Below are 25,816 nucleotides of genomic sequence, written 5' to 3'. Positions count from 1 at the left end.
AAGGAAGGAAGGAAGGAAGGAAGGAAGGAAGGAAGGAAGGAAGGAAGAAGGATAGAAAGAAAGAAGAAGAAAGAAAGGAAGGAAGGAAGGAAGGAAGGAAGGAAGGAAGAAAGAAAGGAAGAAAGAAAGAAAGGAAGGAAGAAAAGAAAGATGTTTATCATTTAGTGCAAAGGCCAGAGAAGGAATCTTCCAGAACACAGGTGGGAGAGTGAGCTCATGGGAGTGACCAGTCTGGACTCTGGGCCAGGAGAAGATGCCAGCACAATTTCCTCACTTCCAGAATCACATCATTATCATGGACACATAGTGTTGGCTGAGTTACAAACACTTTCATTCATGCTCAAAAATTTTCAGGGGCGCCTGGGTGGCTCAGCCAGTTGTGTCTCCCTTCGGCTCAGGTCATGATCCTGGGGCCCTGGGATGGAGTCCCGCATCTGGACTCCCCACTTGGCGGGGAGCCTGCTCCCTCTCCCTCTGCCTGCCACTACCCCTGCTTGTGCACTCCCCACCCCTGTCTCTCTGTCAAATAAATAAAATTTTAAAAATCTTTAAAAAAAAATTTTTCAATGGCCCAAAGATGATATTGATCTACAGAATCTTAGATGACCTGTTTCCAGGCCCACATCTAGCCTAACCTGCCATTACTTTCTTTTCCTCATGTTCACTCCATCTAAGCATTTTCAAGCCTGGCCCAAAGGGCTCCATGAACAAAAGAAAGGTCGAGAACCACAGTCACTGCCATGCAGTGGTTGATGGAGTCATCTTTAGAGAAATGACCATGCAACCAAACATTTCTCCCTCGTTCTTTAAATGTGAGTTTTTCCTTCCTTGCCTGCCTCCCTTAGGGGCTTCCAGTTCAGAAACATAAAGCTTTCAACTTCTCGCATCTATTTCACAGTTACAAGTGTTGTGAGAAGGAAACCCGAGAAAGTTCCTCTGTCTCTCTGAATGGTAAAATTTTATCTGCAAAATGAAAACTTTTTAAATAGCTAAACTTTTTCACTTCCCATTGATAGTCATTCAAATTTAAACACAACTGTCTTTGGAAGCTATGATTTACTAGAAGCCACGTCCAACAGACACTGTCATCTCATCACAATCTCTAAGGTAGCTTTAGTATCCTCACTTTAAATGTCCCATTTTAAATTGAGCCTCAGAGAGGTTTAAGTAACTGACTGTGGGAAACAGAATGCCACAACAACCACTGGTGCATGGTTGCTCAGACTCCGAGATCTCTGAGAAAACTGGAGATTGCAGGGTTAAAAATAACCCGAAAGGATCAGAGTTAAATGCCCTTTGGGGCACCTGGGTGGCTCAGTCGTTAAGCGTCTGCCTTCGGCTCAGGTCATGATCCCAGGGTCCTGGGATCGAGCCCCACATCGGGCTCCCGGCTCAGCGGGAAGCCTGCTTCTCCCTCTCCCACTCCCCCTGCTTGTGTTCCCTCTCTCGCTGTGTCTCTCTCTGTCAAATAAATAAATAAAATCTTAAAAAAAAAAAAAAAAGAAAGAAATGCCCTTGCGATGTGTGTGGTCAGTTCTAAAGTACGCAGCAGCAGATGTTTAGTAGATAGGAAGACAGCTGTAAACAGCACACTGTGCACTCCCCTCTTTGTTCCTTTATTCTGTTTTAAAGATTCTTACGTGCTTGACTAATCCTGTGTACATGGAGGAATGTGCCTTACTACACCCCTGCTGTAGAAGGTACATGAGTATGGAAAATAAACCTCTGCGCCTCGGGCTGTTTGCTCGGGGTCCCCCGTGCCTCGCTATACTGTCGTCTCTTTTTCTCAGTTCCTTCGCCGCCCCAGGTCCCCGACTCTCTGAGGTCGACAACTGACCCCGATCATACAGCTACTAAACTAGGGATGTAGTATTTGAATCCACTCTGTCCCTGGGACGTCATCCCTATGGCGACTTAGCTCATTCTGACTTCAGTCCCCCTCACAAGACCAACTAACAACTATCCATAGACAAGGCACCAGTGTGAAAATTCCAGAACCCGGTGCACAAAGCCGAAGCAACCCCCTGGACCCCAAAACTGAAAAGGAAGGGTATGAGGAGCAACTACACTTTTACCACATTGCAAATTCACAGTCCTGCCCAACTGCTCGACACAGCCTCTAGTCTATCGGTCCGGAAGTCTGGCCAGGGACAGCCAGCTGCTGTGGAACACAGCCTACCTTCCTGGCAGAGAGCCAAGCCAGCAGCCATGCCCAGCTGTTGAACACAGCTTCCAGGGCCACAGAACCAGGGACCCCGAACAGCAGCGGCATCCCGCAGCGCTGCCTGGCACTGGACCCTGCCCCACCGCACAATGCAGCCTGTGGCCTCGCCCATATAAAGAGCCCAGCCAGTGACCATGCCCAGTGGCAGGGCACGCTCAGCAGCCACACCCGACAAGGAAGCCAGGACACCACCCGACCAGGCCACGGAGCACAGCCCCACCCCCAACTGCGGGACGCAGCTGAAGGCCCCTCTACACCAGGGAGCCGGGCCAGCAACTTCACCCCCTAGAGGAGCAGAGCCAACGGCCCACCTGCGCTCGAAGCCTGACCTGTGGTCCTGCACAACTTCGGGACGCAGTTTGAGTCACGGCCGGATCACACAGCACAGCCTGAGCCCCCGGTCCAACTGCGAAACCCGACCGGCTGCCACCTGAACCCAGAATCCTGTGGGTGGCACCATCCAATCAGAGTACAGCCTGAGGCTCATCCAACCAGGAGTGACGGCGGCGCCCAGCCTGCAAGCCCTGCACAATCGCCCAATGCATTAGTGGCGCTGCCCTGCGTGGGAACGTAGCCCGCAACCGCACCAGACCAGAGGTGATTGGGGAGCACAGCTAGTGGCCCCAAACTCACCGCAGAGTGTGGCCAGCAGCCCTGCCTGAGCGGGGAGCCAACCCAGCAGTCTCACTTGAATGCAGAGCCCAGCCAGCAGACCCACCCAGCCTCAGCACAGGCAGCTACCTCACCCAACAAGAAACTCCCATAGCAGCCCCACCTGCTCCCAGATACTACCAGCTGACTTGTCCAATACCCCAAACTGAGCTAACTGGTGAAGGTCTTTCCCTGTAACGTCTGGAAGAGACTGCTTACTCAAGTGCACAGATAACCAACGCAAAGATACAAAGATCAGAAAGAATTAAGTAAAGATGATACGACCAAAGGAAACAAAGCTCCAACAACCGACCCTAAAGAAACGGAGATCTATGAAGTTCCTAAAAAATTAAAAATAGAGGGGCGCCTGACTGGCGCAGTCTATAGAACATGCGACCCTTGGTCTTGGGGTTGGTACCCCGTGTTGGGGGTAGAGATTACTTTAAAAAAATAAAATCTTAAAAAAAATTAAAAATAGAACTAGCATTTGATCCAGTAATCCCACTTCTGAATATATATCTGCAGATAAAATCACTATCTTGAAGTGATATCTGCACCCATATGTTCATTGCTGCATTATTTACAACAATTTGTTGTAAATTTCTGGATGGTGCTGGGCCTGGAAGGGTGGCTGGGAAAGCTCGGGGCCCTCGCGGAGACGGGGGCCTGTGGCCGGCTGAGGCAGCCCCGGGAGAGGCCTGGCTTCCAGATCTAGGCCCTGTCACACCACCCTGGGACAGGTCCCCTGAGAAGCCAGGTTTCTGTAAAGCTCAGATGAACCGAGGAGCGCTGGCCAAGTAAAATGGATGGAAATAGGACCCCCCACTCCTCTGGGAGCAAAGATTAGAGAGCCCGACTGCCTTGTTTTCTGCCCAGCTGAGAGTCACTCAGCAAACACACGGCTCCTCTGAGGAGGCGGCCCCAGTGTCGTGGTTGTGGACAGGAGGAGCTCTGGGCCATCATGCCTGGCTTTGCATTGCTGTGTGACCTGAGAACCATGGCTTGACTTCTCTGATCCTGCTTCCAGTGAAATGTAGGGGTTGGACGAGAAGAGTCCCTTGGTAGATCTGATGATGACAAAATTCTGTCCTGTTACTTTGCCATCACCCCCATGTCCCCCTCCCCCCCATCCCCCCACCCCCACCCCCACCCCCGGAAGCGCAGGTCTGTTTTCTGTCCCTATCGCTTTGCCTTTGCCAGGATGTCATGTAGTCAGAAGCATTCCATACAAAGACCTTCGCAGCTGCTTCCCTTGGCTTCGCGGGTGCTGAGGCCCCCCCCAGCTGGTGTGAGTGCCGTGCTGGCTGAGGGGTAGGGGTGTTCTATGGTGTGGACGCACCACCATGGGCTTGTCCATTTGCTGCCCATCGAGGGACATTAAGGCGTTTACTTGGAGCCTTTTCATTCCTCCACAACTGTGTTAGTCCCTGGGGCTGCTGTAAGGGAAGGCCACAGACTGGGCAGGCCCAGCAGCAGAGCCCAGACGCTTACAGAGACAGGGACGCCAGGATCAAGTTGAGGGTCTGCTTCCTGCCTGCAGGCGGGTGTCTGCCCTCAACTTGTGTGTCCCTCCCTCTGTTTATAAGGACAATGATCCCCTCGGGGGGGCCTCACCCCCATGACCTCATCTAGTCTACTCACCTCCCAAAGGCCCCACCTCCACACCCTGTTGCCCTGGGGCCTAGAATTCAACAGAAATTTGCAGGGGTCACAAACCTTCAGTGGACAGCAGCAACCCACAAGCCTCCTAGAAAGTCTGCGGCATGGAAACAACCTAAATGTCCACCAACGGATGAATAGATAAAGAAAATGTATGGAATATTACTCAGCCTTAAAAAAAAAAAAAAAAAAAGAAGGAAATCCTGCCATTTGCAACACCATGCATAAAGCTGGAGGACATTATGCTAAGTGAAATAAGCCAGTGACAGAACAAATACTGCATCTTTCCAAATTTATGAGAAATCTAAAATGCTCAAATTAATGGGGCAGAGAGTAGAATAGTGGTTACCAGGGGTTGAGGAAAGGAGAAATGAGAAGGTATTAAAGAGCAGGTTACCACATGGGCTCTGGGACTAAATCCCACTGTGGGCCCTCTGAGAACCATGTAAAACATGCTTCACAATTGTCCCACTGATGTATGGGAAGGCTGAAGCACGTGATCCACTGACTTCTGCCTCCTATCCGCTGAGGCTTTCTCCCACTCTTCCAGGTTGCCACAGTGCATGGCAAGCTTCTAAGGTGCCAGAGAAAACCTTCAGACAGTGAAGCAAAGAAATTCAGGTGCTTAAGATGCAAACTGGTCAGTATGCCAGAAATTCCCTACCACAGAAGCAGTAGCTCAAAGCTATTGTAACAATATGGGAAGGGACATTAAGAACATCTGTTACAATGTGTGTATTAGGTAACACTTGCTGTTGTAAAAGATAAATCCCCAAATCAGTGGCTTAATACAATAAAATTTATTTCTCACATAAAATTTAACCAATAGGACAGTAGGGTTGAGGCGGGGTGGAAGAGTAACAAATGTGTTCCTTGTCAGTATAAGGAAACAGCTAACAGACAGGAGAACAGAGAAGAGCAGATTGTGTGAGAAAAATTTAAATAAGGCTACATGGCCACACCAAAGCAAAAAGGAGTTTGGGTAATGTGGTCTAACTGTGTGCCCAGCAGGGAAAGAACAGTGGATGAACAGCTAGTGATCTCTGCCATACATGCCAAGGGAAACAATTAACTCAGCCCAGAATGCTCAGGAAAGGCTTAAAAGCATAGATGGCCCTTAAATGTTAAATATAAAGGAAGGTGTGATGGTTAATGTTATGTCAATTTCACTGGCCCAAGGGAGCCCAGATATTTGGTTAAACATTATTCTGGGCCTTTCTGTAAGGGTGTTTGTGAATGAGATTAACATTTCAATCCATAGACTTCTTAAAGTAGATTGCTTTCTGCCTGAATAGAACAAAAAAGTGGAGTTACAGAGAATTTGCTTTATCTGCCTGTCTTTGAGCTGGGACATTAGTTTTCTCCTGTTTTGGGACCCGGACTAGAATTTGCACCATTAGTTCTCCTGGTTCTCAGTTCTTTCAACTCAGACTAGAACTATACCATCAGCCCTCCTGGGTCTCCAGCTTGCTAACTATAGATCCTGGGACTTCTCAGCCTCCATAATCATGCAAGCCAATTTCTTACAATAAATCTTACATGTAGATCTTATATTGGTTCTGCTTCTCTGGAGACCCAGACTAATACAGAAGGGTGGAAATTTGTCATTGGATTAAGGAATAAAAGCATTACAGGCAGAGCAAATGTGTAACAGGGAAATAGAAAAGAACCCAGGCAGATTCAGAGAACTAAAGTAAATTTGTTTTGACAGGACCCAAAGTGGGTGTGGGTATACAGAAGAAGAATCCGCAAATGCAGAGAGGAATCTGACTTTAAGACTCCTGACGTTACACAAAGAAGGAAATGAGGAGCTAGAGAATTTTAAGCAAAAGTATAAAGTAATACAACGGGTTTTATGATACTATTTTGGCAACTGAAAGAAAGATGCTTTGTAAGAGCAAAAGGATTTTCTGCTTAATACAGCTGACCCTTCAACATCTTAGGGGTTAGGTATGCCAACACCCTACATAGTCAAAAATCCAAGTATTCCTTTTTTTTCTTTTAAGTAGGCTCCACGCCCAATAGGCTTGAACTCATGACCCTGAGATCAGTAGTTGCATGCTCTACCCACTGAGCCAGCCAGGCACCCCCAAAATCCATGTATAACTTTTGAATCACCTTACTAATAACATAAACAGTCAACGCATAATTTGTATGTTTTATGTATTATATGCTGTATTCTTGCAATACACTAAGCTAGAGAAAAGAAACTGTTATTAAGAAAATCATAAGGAAGAGGGGCGCCTGGGTGGCTCAGTCGTTAAGCGTCTGCCTTTGGCTCAGGTCATGATCCCAGGGTCCTGAGATCCAGCCCCACATCAGGCTCCCTGCACCGCGGGAAGCCTGCTTCTCCCTCTCCCACTCCCCCTGCTTGTGTTCCCTCTCTCGCTGTCTCTCTCTCTCTGTCAATTAAATAAATAAAATCTTTAAAAAAAAGAAAGAAAATCATAAGGAAGAGAAAATACATATACAGTACTGTACTCTATCTAAAAAAATCCACATATAAGTGGGTCTGTGCGCTTCAAGCCTGTGTTGTTCAAGGGTCAACTGTATTGTTAAATATCAACTATCTTGAGTTCTGTGACACTTAACAAGAAAGACTATGGGGCGCCTGGGTGGCTCAGTTGGTTAAGCGACTGCCTTCAGCTCAGGTCATGATCCTGGAGTTCCGGGATGGAGTCCCGCATCGGGCTCCCTGCTCAGTGGGGAGCCTGCTTCTCCCTCTGACCCTCCCCCCTCTCATGTGCTCTCTCATTCTCTCTCTCTCTCAAATAAATAAATAAAATCTTAAAAAAAAAAAGACTATGAATAGTTAAAAAGTGCATGGGCTGGAAGTCGGGCAGACCTGAGTTTAACACTACCTAGCAAGTTGTAAGAATCAGATGGTTTGTATGTAAACTTCTAGCACGATGTATGACCAATAGTATGTGCTCAAAGAAAAACTTAGCTCCTTTCTTTCTTCTCTGAACAACAAAATAAATAGAAAGCATGAGTTTGAGAACAAGAGCAAAAAATGAATTGGTTGAAGCTCTGATGCTGGAGAACTGCTTGATATTGCTAATTAGGATCAGATCCTACTTATTATTTCATTAATAAACAAACTGATGAATAATTAAAATAAAATGCACTTCTATTATTTACCACCTAGTATGAACATAATAACAGAGAAAAGTAAAAGTACAGTCTTACAAATGTAGGAAGTTACATACACCCAAATATATACACACATGCATATGCATATATGCAAATTAGTGTAGGGAAGTGTTCCTTAAGTATTTCAATTACTGATTATTCTCTAGAACTTTCACTCTAGTCTTTTTTTTAGATTTCTGTCCACATCTCTAAGCTCTTTCCTTATTTTCCTTCAGTTTGAACTATAAAATTATCTTCAACCAAATAACAAATTAAAAAAAAATATATATATATATATATTTTTTTTTGCCATACTGCCATACTACCATATTACAGATTAAAACTTCCAGAGTCATGAAGAAAACTACTAGTACCACTTCCTAATTCTGGGGACCTTTTTCTTTTCTTTTTTTTTTTAAGATTTTATTTATTTATTTGACAGAGACAGCGAGAGAGGGAAGGGGAATTTTTCTTTTTCTTTTTTTTTTCTTTTCTTTTTCTTATGTCACTTAATTAATTTGTCATTTTACATTTAAAAAGTAGACTCTTTCTCTTACTGTTTAATGTATATCCATGCTGGTTAATATGTTTAAGTAAAGACATAGATTCTTTGAGGTCTTGAAGCTCCAGGACAGCTCACAGGACAAGTCTGATGTACAGTAGAATACTCTGTCTTCTTACAGACAGGCACTGTAAATATATTTCTCCCCTGAGCAACATTAGGTTATATAAACTAAATATGCCAAGGGTTGGCAAATATCACTAAACACTATAATTTATGGTGGGTAGGGGAGAAAAGGAAGAAATAGTATTGGAAGATTAGAGAAATACATTCTTTTGTTTGTTTGTTTTGAAGATTTTATTTATTTATTTGTCAGAGAGAGAGAGAGCAAGCACAAGCAGGGGGAGCAGCAGAGGGAGAGGGAGAAGCAGGCTCCCAACTGAGCAAGGAGCCGGATGCAGGACTCCATCCCAGGACCCTGGGATCATGACATGAGTTGAAGGCAGACGCTTAACTGACTGAGCCACCCAGGCAATCCTAGAGAAATATTTTCTAACAAACTTGATTCTCTACTCTCCCTAGCCATCTATTATTTCATTTTAAAAAATAATTTCTCATTATGATCATCTAGAAATTAGCCATACTAAGTGGAAACTAATACATAACTGGTATTGTATACTTACTTTAAATATCAATAGTAGCAAATACACAGACTGAAAAATGTTATTCAAGAATTGTTCACAAATATTACTTAATCTTACTGTAATCATATATTTCCTGCCTTGTCTTACCCAAAATCCATAAGAAGAAAATATTAATAATTTGGGTGTCCAAGCCTTCGGACTCAGCCCGGAACTACGTCTGCCCCCCTGGGTCTCCAGTTTGCTGACTGCAGATCTTGAGACTTCTCAGCCTCCATACTCACCTGAGGCAATTCCTTATAATAAATCTCTTTATGATATATACAATTAATAAATATCTATACATCTCATCTGTTTCTCTGAAGAATCCTAACCAATACATTGTTCAGTTGGTAAATAGTTTCAGATGAAAACATTCTAGAGATCTGCTATACAACACTACAGTTACAGTAACAATAGTGTGCCGCACATTAAAAAAGTTGGTAAGAGGGTAGATTTCCACAAGAAAAAGGGTGGAGGAGGATTTCCTTTGTTGAGGACAATATATTTTGAATGGCTGAGTCACTGAAAGGAGTACACAGACTGCTAAGGTAACACCCTTGAAGAAGATAATGCTCGCTTGGATACAGAAGTTCTGATGTTTCTAAAGTCTCTCATTACTTGCCAGTATTTAAACTAAATTGTATTTAAGTTTGTGGGTTTCATCACTAGAAAGTAAGGAGCTTTGAGTAGGCATTAAGATGTTTTAAGGTTGAATTTTTTAAATGGATATCAACTACTAAATTATAGAAAGTGTTTTCATAAGCCGGAAACTACCATTCCCTCTTAAGTTGTCAGTGGCAGATCCCACGTAAATATCATGAGAGTTGCAGTTTTAATATCTAAAGTCATCACCAGAATCACAAACACATCACAAGCTATTACACTTGTGAAACCTTCAAAGTGTAACCTGAGAGTCTTTCCAGCCTGAAATGAATTATAAGAAATGAAGTAAATTACAAATATGTCCCCAGCCTGAGGTTAGAAAGCTCATGAATTACTATACCAAAAGAGCCCCCAAGCCCTAAATATCATTGTAAACCTCATATACTTTGTTGTTATGCATAGAACTATTTATAATATCAAAATAATATGCTATTTGGGATTTTCCCTGTAATTCCAGTACTCGTAATAGTTATAGTTTGCTTCTCAAACTACCCTTGAGAAAAAACACACATTAACATGATCATAATGAAGTCACTGGAGGACTACTGTTGCTTAGGAACATCACAGAATTCTAGCATGGATTGAGGATTTATTATCATATGAGCCATTGAAATCAGCAACTGGGTGCTTTTCCTTTGATTAGATGCTATATATCAATGTGGCATCTCTAATACTTCCCAGTTAAGTTGATGAATGAAATCAATTTTATATTACATTACTCATTGTCTGTTGTTTAATTTGGAAATAAAATTGAACCCTTATAAATCTGAAAATACAAACTATAGAAATGTAAACACAACATAACAAGTGGTTTTACTGTTGTAAATATTTTTAGTATTTTTAAGTTTTGCTCACTTTCATGTTTTTAGTTCTCCTTCTCACCTTTCCTCTTTATCAAAGAAAACACAGAATTGATACATTTTTCAAAGGCTATTGATGCTTAAACGCTTACTCAAAGGGCCATTTCTGATTACTAACATAATATGAGCCATGGGGATTTATGTTTACAACTGCCGAAATAAATGGCTCAGGTTTCAGGTTTTCATGAAAAAGACAAGCCTCCAGACTCAGAATTTTATTATATATAGCACTAATTTTTAAAATGACATCTTAATGTGGAAGATAGAAAAACCATTTCAACGATCTGCTTTGTCAGCTAACCTTTACAATTGTGTGCCAAATCATTTTTCTCAGATTAGCTCTATGAATTAGGCAGTTTGGGAAAAATACAGCTCATCCTCTGTTCCATTTATTTATTATTTTTTAAAGATTTTTTTATTTATTTGATAGAGAGAGACACAGCGAGAGAGGGAACACAAGCAGGTGGGGAGTGGGAGAGGGAGAAGCAGGCTTCCCACTGCACAGGAAGCCCGATGCGGGGCTCAATCCCAGGACCCTGAGATCATGACCTGAGCAGAAGGCAGACACGTAATGACTGAGCCACCCAGGCGCCCCGCTCTGTTCCATTTAAAACCTATCCATTGACGTAGAACATAGACCGCGTCACTAGAGTCTAACTGATTGCTTCTACCTTCTCTTTTGTATTTTACGTATCATTATTAAGATAAAGGAATGATAGAAAAATGAAGGGGGTGGAGAACTGTTGGGTATATAACAAAGTCAAATTCTGAGAAAACAAAGGGGAATTAATGTTTCCTATTTGAGTTCAAACACCAGATTAATTATTAGAATAAGATAAAGAACAATTTGCCACATTGCTTGGAAATTTGTTTATGAGGGCATATCGAATACAACTCTAGGTGCAAGCCTAAAAATAATGGTTTCCTCATAGTTAAAAAGTTTTTTTTTTAAGATTTTATTTATTTATTTGACAGAGAGAGACACAACGAGAGAGAGAGAAAGCACAAGCAGGGGGAGAAGGAGAGGGAGAAGCAGCCTTCCCGCAGAGCAGGGAGCCCGGTGCGGGGCTCGATCCCAGGACCCTGGGATCATGACCTGAGCCGAAGGCAGATGCTTAACGACTGACTAATCCAGGTGCCCCAAAAAGTTTTCTAATAATCAAGAAACTATATCAGATCATTTTAACACAAAATGATTCATTCTTTTTTTCATATTTTTTATTTAAATTAAATTAACATATAACGTATTATTGGTTTCAGATGTCTCAGAGGTCAGTGATTCATCAGTCTTATATAATACCCAGTGCTCATTATATCACATGCTCTCCTTAATGTCCATCACCCAGCTACCCTATCCCCCCACCCCTCTCCCCTCCAGCAACCCTCATCATTCTTATCCAGGTGAATCTCATTTCATAAACAGCTCTTTCACTCATTTGATCAGCAGTCAACAAATATTTACTCAACTCCTTACTATGTGCTACACACAATACGAGATGCAAATAATGAAGCTGGGAACAATACAGACAAAATCCCTGCCCTCTTAGAGCTTTTTTTAGTAAGAAAGATGCCTGAAACGAATATTACACTATATGTTAACTGACTGGAATTTAAATTAAAAAACTTAAAAAAAAAAAAAGCGGTGCCTGGGTGGCTCAGTCGTTAAGCGTCTGCCTTCAGCTCAGGTCATGATCCCAGGGTCCTGGGATCGAGTCCCACATCGGGCTCCCTGCTCCGCAGGAAGCCTGCTTCTCCCTCTCCCACTCCCCCTGCTTCTGTTCCCTCTCTTGCTGTCTCTCTTTCTCTGTTGAAAAATAAATTAAAAAATCTTTAAAAAAAAAAAAGGAAGACAGGAGAAAAGTAAACAGATAAATAACATAATCTTAGGTAGTGATAAGTTTTTCAAAGAAAAATAAAACAGAAATAGAATGGAGAATTATGTTTAAAAGCTTTTAGTTTTAGGGTTAACAAGAAAGGTTTTCTAAAAAGATGACATTTGAGCAGAGACCTGAATGATGTAGGGGAGTAAGCCTCAAGAATATCTCAGGGAAACACATTTCGGGGAGGGGGAGCAGAAAGTGCAAAGGCCCTGAGGTGGGAGTGTGCCTGGCATTTTCAAAAACAGGAAGGAGATCAATATGGCTAGTATAATGAGTCAAGAGAAAGAGTAGCAAACGGTACAGATCAAAGAGGTAGCCAAGAGAAAATAACATAAATTCTATCAACTATAAGAATTATAATTGAAGTATTGAGGTAAGGGAACACTGGGGAAGAAACTGATGTAGATGAAGAATTTCTGTTTGAAGCATAAAATATCTATTTAAGATTCACATGGAGATTTTGAAAAAGACAGTTTGATAAATGAGTCTAGAACTCATGGGAAAGACTGGAGATAAAAATATGAGTCAGCACATTGATGGAAATCAAAGTCATTGGACTGGATAAGATGACCTGGCGAATGGGTGTAACTTGAGAAGGAATGAGGGGCAATAGAGAAGTTAAGAAAAGGAAATAAAAGCAAGGTAAGTGAGAAGATGTAGCCAGTGAGGTGTGGGTTAAAACCAGCCAAGAACAGTACCCTAAGTCAAAAGAAGAGAGGGTTCAAGCTTGATACGGGGACTAGTTGTTGCCAAATGATGCTAATAAAGTCAGGTAAAATGAGAATTAAGATTTGGCCATCAACTTGGGCAATTTGAAAGTTATTAATGACCTTTACAAGAGTGACTGTAGGGGAAGAGAGAAAATGAAAGTCCTACTGGAGTGTGTTCAGGAGAAAGTTGAGGTAAAGAAGTAGAAAGAGGCAATAGAGATGGCCCTTCTTGAAAGGACTAAGAAAAATGGAGATAATAAATGGGTTAAGATAAAGAAGATAAGAAAACTAAGACTGGTACCTGGAGGGGAATGTGAGGTCAGGGTTATTTTTAAAGACAGCAATGTGTTGGTAATTGGTGGTAAAGGTCCAGCAGGGAAAAGGAAATTGTTAATAAAGAGCCAAGGGGATAATTGTAGAGCCAAAATCTTTTAACAGGGTGGAATCCAGTATACTCATGGAAGTGTTGTCACAAATAAAAGCAGAGAGAGTGGGCCCTTTGTAACAAGTGGTGGGCAGGGTATGTGGTTACAGACACAGGTAGGCCCTAAATTTGCTGGTATAGCTATATACTTATTTTCTGAGTGCTAGTGTATTTATTAATACTCCTCTGTCAAGTCTGCCCATTTAGTTCCATGCAAATCAACCTGAGGGTATGGGCTCTATTTAACCCTCTACAGTCAATTGATTCTTTTTTTTTTTTTTAAGATTTTTTATTTATTTGAGAGAGAGAATGAGAGAGAGAGAGCACATGAGAGGGGGGAGGGTCAGAGGGAGAAGCAGACTCCCTGCTGACAGGGAGCCGGATGTGGGACTCGATCCTGGGACTCCAGGGTCATGACCTGAGCCGAAGGCAGTCGTTTAACCAACTGAGCCACCCAGGTGCCCTAGTCAATTGATTATTTCTGTTCTGTGGCTACAAACTACATCTAAGAGAGATGCCCTTCTGCAAAGGCAAACCAGAGCTCTCATGATGGAACCCTGTAAAAGAAGTAAATAGGTTTGTGAGAATCTGTCACTATCAATCTCCATATACCTCCATCTTTGGATAATGATAGCATGTTTTTTGTAGGCTCGAGCACAGCCACTCCCCAAATCAGAGAAAATTTTGTTTAGTCAACACTATGTTAAAAGTTTCTTCCCCAGGGGTGCTTGGGTGGCTCAGTCAGTTAAGCGTCTGCCTTCAGCTCAGGTCATGATCCCAGGGTTCTGGGATCGAGTCCCGCATTGGGATCCCTGCTCAGCGGGGAGTCTGCTTTTCCCTCTCCCTCTGCCTGTCTCTCCCCCTGCTTGTGTGCTCTCTCTCTCACGTTCTGTCTCAAATAAATAAATAAAATATTTATAAAAAAAGAAGTTTCTTCCCCAGTAATAAATGAGGTTTAGAAATAGGTCAGTGGTCCCTCTCCATACTCAGATGGACGTGCAGGAGATAGGAGGAGAAAGCAGAGTAAGGAGCAGCAGAGAGGTGTGGAAAGGAAAGATTTCAAACCCTGGTTATTAAAGTAAGCATCAAACAACAACCTCACTATCTGCTCCTCAGACCAGGTCTCTGATTCTCCACGCCTGAAATAGTTGAGTCCTGATCCCTCTGGCCAGGTAACAGAGGACATGGACCTCCTACCTAGTTCCTTCTACCCCCTTGGCCAGGCACTATCGTCCCGATCCACACTATGAAATTACACACGAGGAAACAGTTGTCTAGAAACATTAATCCTGTCTGATTTCCACATTGAATATAATCCTGGCCTACATTAATCAAAATTTTTTCTTCCTTCCTGCCTCAGGCAGCCCCTCTGCCTAAGTTATTTGAAGTACTAGCTCCTTCCAGAGGGTGCTACCCTATCCATCTTGGTTTATTCCTTTCTTCCTCATAGTCATCCACTCTTAGTGTCCTATCTTTATTCTTCTAAATCTTTAGATCTTTATTCCTTTCTAAACTCATTCCTTATTTCCTATGCCCAGTTTGTCTCAGACTATGACAATCATTTCTGTTGAAAATAAATAGGTCGATGTCTTTGATGATTAGTTCTCTACCTACCTTACTTAGAACAGTCCATTCACTGTTTTTCCTTCTGCCGTACTGAATAACTCATGAGTTGCCTAAACCTGTCGTGTTATTTCATAATCCTTTGCCTCTTCAGAAGACTCCCTCTCTCCCTAGTATGGCATCCCCTAATCTCTTCATACATCTGTTACAGGATTACAGGGTTCTTGTCTCACGGAGTCGAAGAATGAATCTTGTGTACACAAAAGGGTGAAATGAAGTGAAAGTTTATTAGGTGAAAGTGAGAGCAGAAAGGAAAGGAGAAGCTCTCTAGAGTGAGAGGGGTCCCAAGTGGGTTGCCACTGAGGGCTTTTAGTGGCAGTCTTTTATTGGGAACTGACTGGGAAGCTTGTGGCCATGAAATTCTTGTGCCAGCTTGGTTTGAGCATGGACTATTGATAACACCCTTAATGACTTAATTCCTTGAGGTTTAGCCATTTTCTATGATTATACTATAGCCACCAGAGAAAAATATTCCCAACCATTGGAGGCCAGGTGGTCTGCTTCCTTATCTCTTATTCACTTTGGCTTAGGCTTCTGCCTGCCAGGAATAGTTTCAGAGCCCAGCCAGCAGTCCCCTCTCTCTCCCTGCCTATGCCTTAACCCTTTCCTTACTCACTTCTAAATAAAACTCAAGTCTCACCTCTTCTAGGACCCCATCTCTGAATATCCAGACCTGTGGTTCTCAAACTTGGCTGCACATTAGAATCACTTGGAAGCTCTAAAAATAAAACTGGGGCCTGAGACCCACCCTCAGAGATTCTGATTTAATTGGTTGGGGATGTCACCTGGGCATAGGGATTTTTAGCACCTCCCTGGGTGATTCTAATGTGCAGCTGAAGTTGAGAATTCCCACCCCAGATGACATGAATGCCCTCCCACTGCAACTCCATGTCACGTTACACATCATTATCAGAACTTCTCCCCTTGTACATTTAGTTGTCTGTGGACCATATTTTATTAGACTTTGCATCCCCAGTGCCTGTCCCAAAAAACAGAAGAATTGGGGCACCTGGGTGGCTCAGTCGTTAAGCGTCTGCCTTTGGCCCAGGTCATGATCCCAGAGTCCTGGGATAGAGCCCCGCATCGGGCTCCCTGCTCCGTGGGAAGCTGCTTCTCCCTCTCCAGCTCCCCCTGCTTGTGTTCCCTCTCTCGCTGTTTCTCTTTATGTCAAATAAATAAATAAAATCGTTAACGAAAAAAAAAACCAGAAGAATGTTCAATACACAGGTTTTGAGCAAATGAAGGAATAACATTATTTCATGTTTATATATGGAAGTTATTACTTTTCAATGAGGTAAAAAAACCTGAAGTATCTTGGGGGGAAAAATCACATAAATGGAGAATAAAGGAAAAAGTACAGCTGGAAGTGGCTGCATGATGTGCGAGCCATGTTGGGAAAACTTAGAATGATTCCTGAGCTACACCAAAAAAAAAAAAAAATCAGCAGGTCTTTTAAAAAAATAACAAAATGAAATAACTGACAATCACACTTTTTCCCCAGTGTCCTAAAAGTGTCAACAGAAATGAATCTCTAGAACTGCTCTTGTACCTGCTGTTTCATAACTCTGATGATTAGATAACATGTCAGCACGTTTTTTTTCATTTTTTTTTTTTAAGTAAGCTCTGAGCCCAACGTGGGGCTTTAACTCACAACCCAAAATCAAGAGTTGTATGCTCTACCCACTGAGCCAGCCAGGCGCCCCAATATGTCAGTACTTATAAACTAACCTACCTATTTGATCCCAAATCATAAAGTTGTTTTTAAGTTGGAGGAATCTAGTGCCCTTTACATTACTGAGGCATCTGGATTCTCCTCACTTTATTATCCATACTCTATCTTCTTATTTGAAGGTTAGCATAAGAAGATAAAAGGCGGGGGGGGGGTGAACAAGTACAGTAAAATAAGCATGAAAATAAATCCTGGGAAGGCGCCTGGGTGGCTCAGTCGTTAAGCCTCTGCCTTCAGCTCAGGTCATGATCCCAGGGTCCTGGGATCGAGTCCCACATCGGGCTCCCTGCTCGGCAAGAAGCCTGCTTCTCCCTCCCCCATTGCCCCTGCTTGTGTTCCTGCTCTCACTATCTCTCTCTCTCTGTCAAATAAATAAATAAAATCTTAAAAAAAAAAAAAAAGAAAGAAAAGAAATCCTGGGAAGCACTAGGAGACTAGATGTAATGCCAAACATAGTTTTATTGGAACATGCTCCAATTATGATATGTCTAATCTTGAGTAAATATTAGCTATAAATTCAATGATCAGATTATTAGGTAATATAAGCCAATTTTGCAAAACAAGTGAACAAAACCTGAATTTTAGTTTCATGCTTAGGTATATGTTATGATAACATTTACTTTTTCTTAAATTTGTAATGATAATTGCAATAAAAATCAAAGTATTTGGAACACATTATTTTCAAATTAAAGGGAAAGAAAACATTTTTAAGAAAAGTTGTCCCTGTCGTTGAAGTTACAAGCTCCAAAGCTGATGGTAAGAATTCAACAGAATTCTATCAGTTTTCAGAGGATCTGGAATTGAAACCGTTGAATCCTAAGATGTCTATGATTCCTGACTTAGATATAGACATGTTACAAAATAGGCTATGCTGGACACAATACTATTTACAGAAGGGAAGTATGCTACCGTTCTGAAGCTAAAGAACAAAGTGGATCATTTTTATCTATTTAGGGGGAAGTTGATTTGTTTTGCCCTTTTCTGTTTTGATATAATCAGCTATTATTTTTGTTACTGCTGCTTTTTCTTTGGCCTCTGAAAGTAGTAGATGAGCACGAGTATCTGAGTTTGTATTATTGTAGCTGATGCTCTGGTAGGCAAATTCCACATTCCACTCATAACTCAGGAGAGGGAAATTGTCTTGCTTAATAATAAATCCTTAGGATGAATGCTTGAAATCACAGACAACAAACGAATATTTACAAGAACTATTCAGGTAGTATAAAGGAAGGAAGCCAGCCATTAAAACAGCAGGAAATGCTGGGAGCTAAAGAGAATTGCAAATGTCATGTTCCTTGTAAAGGCATTCAGATTATCATCATCATCATCATGCTGCCCACCATTTGGCCCCTACTTTAAATTCAATATTTTACATAATGGTTTCCCTAAAATAAGGAATTTTAACAATAAAATTTGTCAAGAAATCACACACAATAAACTTTTGTTTATAGATACTTCTTAGTCCTAAACCAACTACATCCATTAGCAAAATTGCATGGCTGAAATAACTTGGCACAAAATTACACAAAAGATTTTTCTTCTTGCAACATATTTTCTTAGATTTACCTGTTACATAATAGAGTTTGCAACTAGGAGGAAAGAATAAAGAAAATGTAAATATAGACATGAATATTTACTTAGTACCTAATATTTCTAGAATCTATACCAGGATTATTTCATATATTTGTTCATTTAATCCTCACAGTAGATTATAACCCAGGCACACTTGATGGAACTGAAAACAAAGATATTAAGGGACTTACTCAAGATTACAGTAATACACAACAGAGTTAGGACTGGAACTCTTATTTTTCTGTCTTAATTCAGTCTCTTTCCACAGTATCATTAAAAAAAAAACAAAACAAAACCTTATCCTTAATAAACCATTATCATGGGGGCGCCTGGGTGGCTCAGTCGTCTGCCTTTGGTTCAGGTCATGATCTCAGGGTCCTGGATTCGAGCCCCGCATCCAGCTCCCTGCTCTGCGGGGAATTTGCTTCTCCCTCTCCCACTCCCCCTGCTTGTGTTCCCTCTCTCACTGTGTCTCTCTCTGTCAAATAAATAAATAAAATCTTTAAAAATAAATAAAATAAAATAAACCATTATCATGATGACATTAATGTTTATTGAAAAAGGTATATAGGTGTATTTTGAGCTTCTTTGTCCAAAATAGTCTTCACTGAGATTGCTTTACTTGGTAATTTCTCTATGGAAACACTAAACAGTGAATTTTTTTACAATGTATCAGTGAAGTCTATCTTTCAACTACATTGACATAAAGCAAACCATCTTTTATTAAAAAATCTAAAATAATTTTGCTGATGGAAATATCATAATTATGCTCTCTTGTAGAAAATAGCTAAGAGTAACATTTGGCATCACAGAACACTCTGTCATGTGAAATTTGTCTTAAAATGTTATTCTGGACAAGAGGTATTTGTCATTCTCCTCCAAATATCAAACATAGAAATAATTCTCAAATCAATTAAATGCTGCTAACTTAAAAAAATAGTGCAATAAATTGCCAATTTAGAATCAGATCTCAACATCATCACAATTATGCCTGAAAGCATCTGGACAACACAAATTTCAATGTGGCCAAAAGCCTATTAATATTTTTGTGGTAGGATTGCCTGACCTCAATCATTCAGTTAGATTTGTGTGTAACTACTGAGAGGTGCCTCTAGAATATGAGATCTAGTTCACACTTGAAAATGAATGTTTTTTAAAATATGTTTCATCATTTCTCTCTTTGATTCAGTCTGAGAGGTATTTTGAAGTGGGAATTTATAAGCGTCTAGAGAGAGAATACATATATGTTTATATAATTGTTAAATGCAGGTGTGGAAAATGACCTCCACATATCCTCAAATAGATGATACATGCATGTTAGGAAAACAAGAGAAAAGAGTGAACACTTTAGCGCTTGTTTCCTAGGTTCTCACCACTATTGTCATCAGGGAGAAATGTATAAGTATTTAAAATACAGGCATTAAGGCAAACATACACATTTTAAAAACCTAGAATGACACCTTCACCCTACCCTTTGCTGAAGGAAGTTGGCTTTTGTACCAATCAAATTTTTAGCACAGAGATATAATGGAAAGAGCAGCATCGAAAAATCAGAGCAGCATGTACTTTCCCCCATAGACACTCCTGTTATTGGTATGGTACTTAAAATGAACCTCTTCCCCATGTCCTCTGTTCTCTGGGGTTAACCAGCTTTGTGCAATGCCAGCAGCCAATCCTCCTGCTGTCTGAAGTCCAGACAGTATCTAACTCTGCACCTTTCTCACTTGCTAGAAGTTACAGTGGCGATTACTAGGCATGTGCAAATAAGTCAGTGCAAAGAAGACTCACTGCTAATGTGAGCATCAATCCCTGTCTTTGTGCAAGAACTATAAAACCGACTCACACAAAGTAACACATTGGCATCTCCATGATAAATATGTGGGATCCAGGCTCCAGGATGGCCCCCAGGGAAGCTCATCCTTAGAATTCTCACCCCTGTGTATTCCCCTGTCACAATGGATAGGACTGGACCATGCTATCAATAGAATGCTGTAGAAATCACAAAGTGCAACTTCTGAGTCCTGGTCACAAAGCCTTCTTTCTCTTGGATCCCTCACTCTGGGAAAGGTGGTCACCGTGCACTGGGGAAACTCAAATAGTCCCATGGAGATGTCTTTAGGGTAAGGAACTAAATAAAGCCTCCTGCCAATTTCCAGCACCAATTTATCAGCCATGTGAGTGGACCATCTAGGGAGAGGATCCTCCAGCCCTAGTCAAGCCTTCAAATGACTGCTGGCATGTGACTGCAACCTCATAAAGAAAAACCCAAGCCAGAACCAACCAGCTAGACTGCTTTAGAATTCCTGCCCCATAGAAAGTGTGTGAGATAATAAATGTTTGTTGTCATTTTAAGCCACCATATTTAGAGCCAATTGTTTGTGCAGCAATAGGTAACTAATAACAAAGTGTTATAGATTCTTAGGTCACAGCCAAAACAGCAGAACTTTAACCTCTGATTTTTCTCTATTGGCCGCACTGTGGGAATTAACCATCATTTGACAGTGAGTAGACAGAACAGAAAGGTATGTTTATGAAGTCTCTATTAGATATGGTATCGTTGTTTACAAAATATTTTATCTATTTTTTTAAGCAATAAATCCCTTTGCAATTAGGGACAAGTAGTTTGCATTGTTACTTTGACTCTGAGGAGCTGAGGGCAGGCCACCCCAAGATGGGCCTCTTTGGCATGAAGATTATTCTGAGCTGAAGGCAGTGGAGACCCTACCACTTCAAGAGAAATTTTGCCCCTTCCTTAAATACATAGAAGAATCTAAATTAGGGGTCTTTCCCAGAATGAGAGCTATTAGCCTAAATAAATTTTATTTGAGTGACCCATCTGTATGGCAGGGCAAGCATCTAATTACCAAACATCTGCTTTTCTGCTTATTGTCCTGTGAATTGCATTCCTTTTTTCTGAAGTCTCAGACCCCTACCCCCCCCCTTAGTTCAGGGTGACACATATACTTCATTTTGCCTAACTATCTTTAGAATTTCCATGTCTGCGTTGATTCCCCACATAGATTATTAAATTTTATTTTCTCCTGATAATCTGTCTCATGTCGATTTGATTCTCAGTCCAGCTAGAAGGACCCTTGAAGGAGACAGAAATTCTTGCCCCCTTTCAACTTTTTGTACACCGATGACTAAAATCTATTCCACATGGATTGGGAATGGAGTAGTGCGCAGGAGAAGAAAAATTTCAGTTTAAAGATTTTACTTACCAAATGTTCTGCACTTATAAATAATCTTTTTCGTACAGATAAGCCCTACCTATGCTAGGTTGAAGGCTTTAAAAATAGTTTTTAACATTTTAGTTACCAAGTTTATCTCAGATAAATACATGAATTGGCATAGATAATCCTGATGTTGAAAAGTAACTTAAATATTTTCAGAACTACTGAAACTGATAGGTTAAGGTAGCAAATGTTTGATCATGCTACCCTTAAGAAACTCTAGCTAACTTGATTTATGAGCCTGTTTTGCAGAAGTGGTACTGACCACCGATGAGACTAGCTAAAACTGGAGTAAACCAGGAGGAATTCTTGCAGTTGTGCAGAAGGGATAAGGGTGAAGGAAAGTAGCCTCTATGAGGACACACCCTGAGATCCTCCTGTGCATTTCTCAAGTTGGCAGGCCATTCATTTTTTATACATAGGAGGGATGTACAAGCGTGTCACTAGGTGGCGCCTGCGAGAAGCAGTGATACCTTCCCTTCCCCTTACCTCACCTTTTTCCAACCACCAGTCACCTACATCCACGCTCAAGACACCCCCCACCCCGTAAATTCCTATAAATTCTCAGCTTTCCCTTTCCTTGGGGATGCGGATTTGAAAATTTTTTTTCCCATCTCTGTGCTTGGTGCCCTGCATTAAAACCCTTTTTCTCTGCCACAAAAACTGGTGACAGTGTTCAGGCTTTGCTGCACATCCGACAACAGGATGTTTGGTCAGTTACACTATCATGGGTGGGTCACTTTTGAGCATCCAGGAGCCCCAGCTTGCATAAATCTGTGTAAACCCTTATTTCACTAGTTTATTTTTTCAATAAAATAATTAAGAATGTAACTTAGAGGGACACCTGGGTGGCTGAGTAAGTTAAGCAGCTGGCTCTTGATTTCGGCTTGGGTCATGGTCTCAGAGTCCTGGTATCCAGCCCAGGGTGCGCTCCCTGCTCAGCAGAGGTCTGCTTGAGGATTCTCTCTCCCTCGCCTGCTTGCCCATGTGCGTGCTCTCTCTCTCTCAAATGAATAAATAAATCTTAAAAAAAAAAAAAAAAAGAGGGGCACCTGGGGGGCCCAGTTGGTTAAGTGTGGGACTCTTCGTTTTGGCCTCAGGTCATGATCTCAGGGTCCTGGGATCCAGGCCTGCACTGGGCTTCCCGCCGAGCTTGGAGTCTGCTTGAGATTCTCTCTCCCTCTCCCTCTGCCCCTTCTGCTCTTGCTCTCTCTCTCTCTCTCAAATAAATAAATAAATCTTTAAAAAAAAATGTAGTTTAGAACTTCTACAGTATATTTTTACAAAAGTCTGAAATAGTTTTCTTTTTCCTGCCTCTCCCCTAAATGTCCCTTAAGCTATTGTCTGATTTCTCTCCTGCCATCCTCCTTTTTCTCATTCCTCAACCTACTGTAGTATGGTTTGTACCAATCATGCTATAGATACTATTCTAAAAAGTCACCAAAATCTTCTAACTCCCAGGTACAACAATCTCTCTTTGTATGCCCTTCTGTAAGCAGAAAGAGTTAGGGGTCCCCAGAAAAAGAAAGATGAGACATATCTTTCTTGACAGAAGTCATTTTAGGCTCCCGGACATCTTGTGATCTATGCTATTTTCCCAAAGCACATTTCTTGCAGAACTTCCTGGGATTTGTTGAAATTGCAGAACTGACCTTGGTAGATAATGATTTTAAGGAAACAAACAAAAACAACAACAGCAAAAATGTAAGAACAAACAGCCACTGTCAGGTCAGGAGATAGCCTAATCCTATCAGTGACAATAAATCAGGGGTAAAACTCCCATTGCTAGTTCAAAAGTAAAGATTGGACTAACATTCTTGAGTTATCTTTGCCAGCTCTAAACACCTTTGGGCACTCACATACTGGACCAACTAAGCCAAAGAATTAAAGATGCTGGCTCTTGCCAGCCCTGGTGACTTTGACCTGGACTCGGTCACTTTAAGGCGACTTTTGCCCCTCTTCACCCGTGTGTTTCATGGGGAGCAGGAGGCGCCTGGCTGTCCTGTGAAGATGCCTCAGCACCCCTGTCCTGTTTGCCCCGCCAGCGGGCGTTTTCAGCCTTCACTCAGGGGGACAGTTGGTGTGAGCGTGAAGTGGACGACGAGGACGGATGCAACCAAGTGTCCCCCAGCCTATGGGAGGAATTCTCAGCCAGGGTGTCATCAGAGCCTAGGAAGGGCTCATTACTCCAGTGGGACAGGGACGGGTCTCCAGTTCTGCTCAATCAGCACAACGGCATTTTCTGGGCAGTTGCAGGTGGCCAAGTCCAGGAGGTGGCCTGTCCATGGCCTCTCAATTCCCTGTTCGCTGCTGTTCGCCATCCTCCTCGCCTTCCTCCTCGCCATCGCTTACCTGATCATAAAAGAGTTCACATGCTGAGAATTTGAAGAATAAAGACAACATAGATACTGGGCTACTAGGATTCTGGACTCTACTTGCAATATCTCTATCTGCAGGATTCTCTTGCTGTCGATTTTCTTGGAAAGTGACTTATTTTGACTCTTTTGAGCCAGGAATATTTCCTCCTACTTCTCTTTCATCTGTCAGATTCAAGAAACTGACCAGACATTCTTTCCACATGGGCTATATAGCATGGCAATTTTGAATGACATTTTAGTTGCTCTTAACTGGAGCATGGTGCCTCATGTAAACCCACACCGAAGCAAAAATTTTGGCAAAACTTAGTCATGATTGCTCTGTAATAAGAGGGAAGAACATCATTTGCCTATTCAGAAGACCAAGAAACCTGCTATTCTTTGTGTGGTTCAGATATGTGTCATATCATTGTCATTATGGAGGACTTTCTGTTTATTTTTGTTTTGTTTTGTTTCAGAGGATCTTTTTAAGCATCATTCTAGAGCTTAAGCATGGAAAATATCTGAATATTAAGTTTCAAATAATTCCCTAAAACTGTAAGATATTTACCTCATCTTTTTACTTTTGTGTGTGTTGTCCTTATAAGTTATAGAAAGCATTTTAATGGAAATCAAACACAAAAATTTGAATACAGGGCAATGCCTACCTTTCCATGTGTAATACTACACTTCTGCTAAGAAATATTAGTAGTACTATTCAACTGTAATAGAAATACTTATTTATTCATGATATTAGGAAAACAAACAATGCATATTACTTTGACATTTTATAGAAGCTACTTTTAAATCAGAATAGTTTTCAATAATTATTAAAATCAATAGAAGGTACATCATATATTTTTATTTTATTTTATTTTTTTAAGTAGGATCCATGCCCAGCATGGAACCCAATGTGGGGCCTGAACCCACAACCCTGAGATCAAGACCTGAGCTGAGATCAAGAGTCAGACTGCTTAACTGACTGAGCCACCCAGTCACCCCAATGTGCATTTATATTTTTTAATGGGGTATAACTCTTTATGTGGTTTCTTTTTACATATTTTCCTACTATATATTAAATTCGTATGTTTTTAAAATGGCTACATCTAGACAATGTAAATGTTATTTTTCAGCTTGTGCAAACTTAATGCCTACCATTTTAAGTAAGTATGTTGTCTTTTACAAAAAGCAAAAAAAAAAAAAAACCCAAAGACAAAAACAAAAAAACATACACTGACTTGAGTTTTAAAATTAAGTAAACCTATTTTAGTAAAAGAAGATTTAAAAGAAAGTAGATTATTTAAGCAGTTAAAATATTGAGAAGTTTGAATTGTTCATTATTTGTGTTTCCAAAGTTGCAAATATTTGTCTTGGTGTATATATGGTTACTCCAACAGAACTGATGTTATTTTGTTTTTAATAAATATAGATCTGAAATTTTTATATTTAGAAATGCTTGAACTACTCTGTTTTTAATCTCAAAAATTTAGTTACCAAAATAGAAAAGATATTTTGATATAGTGTATATATGTATACTTTTTTAACATATAGTTTCATAATTTTCCTATTTAAACGTTCTTCTAGAATTGTGGTGTTAATTTTCTTTTTCATAGTAACTAAGCTTAATTGTTCCCACTTCCTTTCTATATACCTGTTTAGAAAGTCGCTTCAATTTTAAGAAGATGGACCATTTAAAATGCTGTTTTCCCTGGCCATGGAAAAACTTATATTAAGAAAGCATTGTGTAGCTAAACTCCTAATTCAGGCTAAATGGGAAATGAGTATGTACAGCCTCATTACTGTTACCTGCTAAGTATTGTTACTGAGTAAATGATTTAATGATATTTCTAAAAAAAAAAAAAAAAAGACTTTTGCCCCAGTGCTATGCTGAATTCCCCACTCTGCAAACTCCTTCTT

At 41.0% G+C, this 25,816-nt stretch overlaps 1 long non-coding RNA gene and 1 pseudogene across 2 annotated transcripts in view; one reads left to right on the top strand and one right to left on the bottom strand.

Annotated features, from left to right (window-relative positions):
* Window positions 1-3,109, bottom strand: part of LOC118012241 — a 344,578-nt gene extending 341,469 nt beyond the window's left edge. Inside the window, exon 1 of one of the 2 annotated variants that reach the window (XR_004679649.1) lies at window positions 2,536-3,109. This is a non-coding gene — a long non-coding RNA (uncharacterized LOC118012241). The remainder of the gene's footprint in view (window positions 1-2,535) is intronic. The other variant, XR_004679650.1, reaches the window with a different exon arrangement.
* Window positions 3,110-5,486: 2,377 nt separating this feature from the next.
* On the top strand, window positions 5,487-24,150 carry LOC118012670 (annotated as a pseudogene).
* Window positions 24,151-25,816: the final 1,666 nt, after the last annotated feature.

The sequence above is a fragment of the Mirounga leonina genome, unplaced genomic scaffold (genome assembly GCF_011800145.1).
Source record: "Mirounga leonina isolate KUSES-001 unplaced genomic scaffold, KU_Mleo_1.0 Mir_151, whole genome shotgun sequence".
Taxonomy (NCBI): Eukaryota; Metazoa; Chordata; class Mammalia; order Carnivora; family Phocidae; genus Mirounga; species Mirounga leonina.
This window is presented reverse-complemented; position numbering and strand designations above follow the sequence as displayed.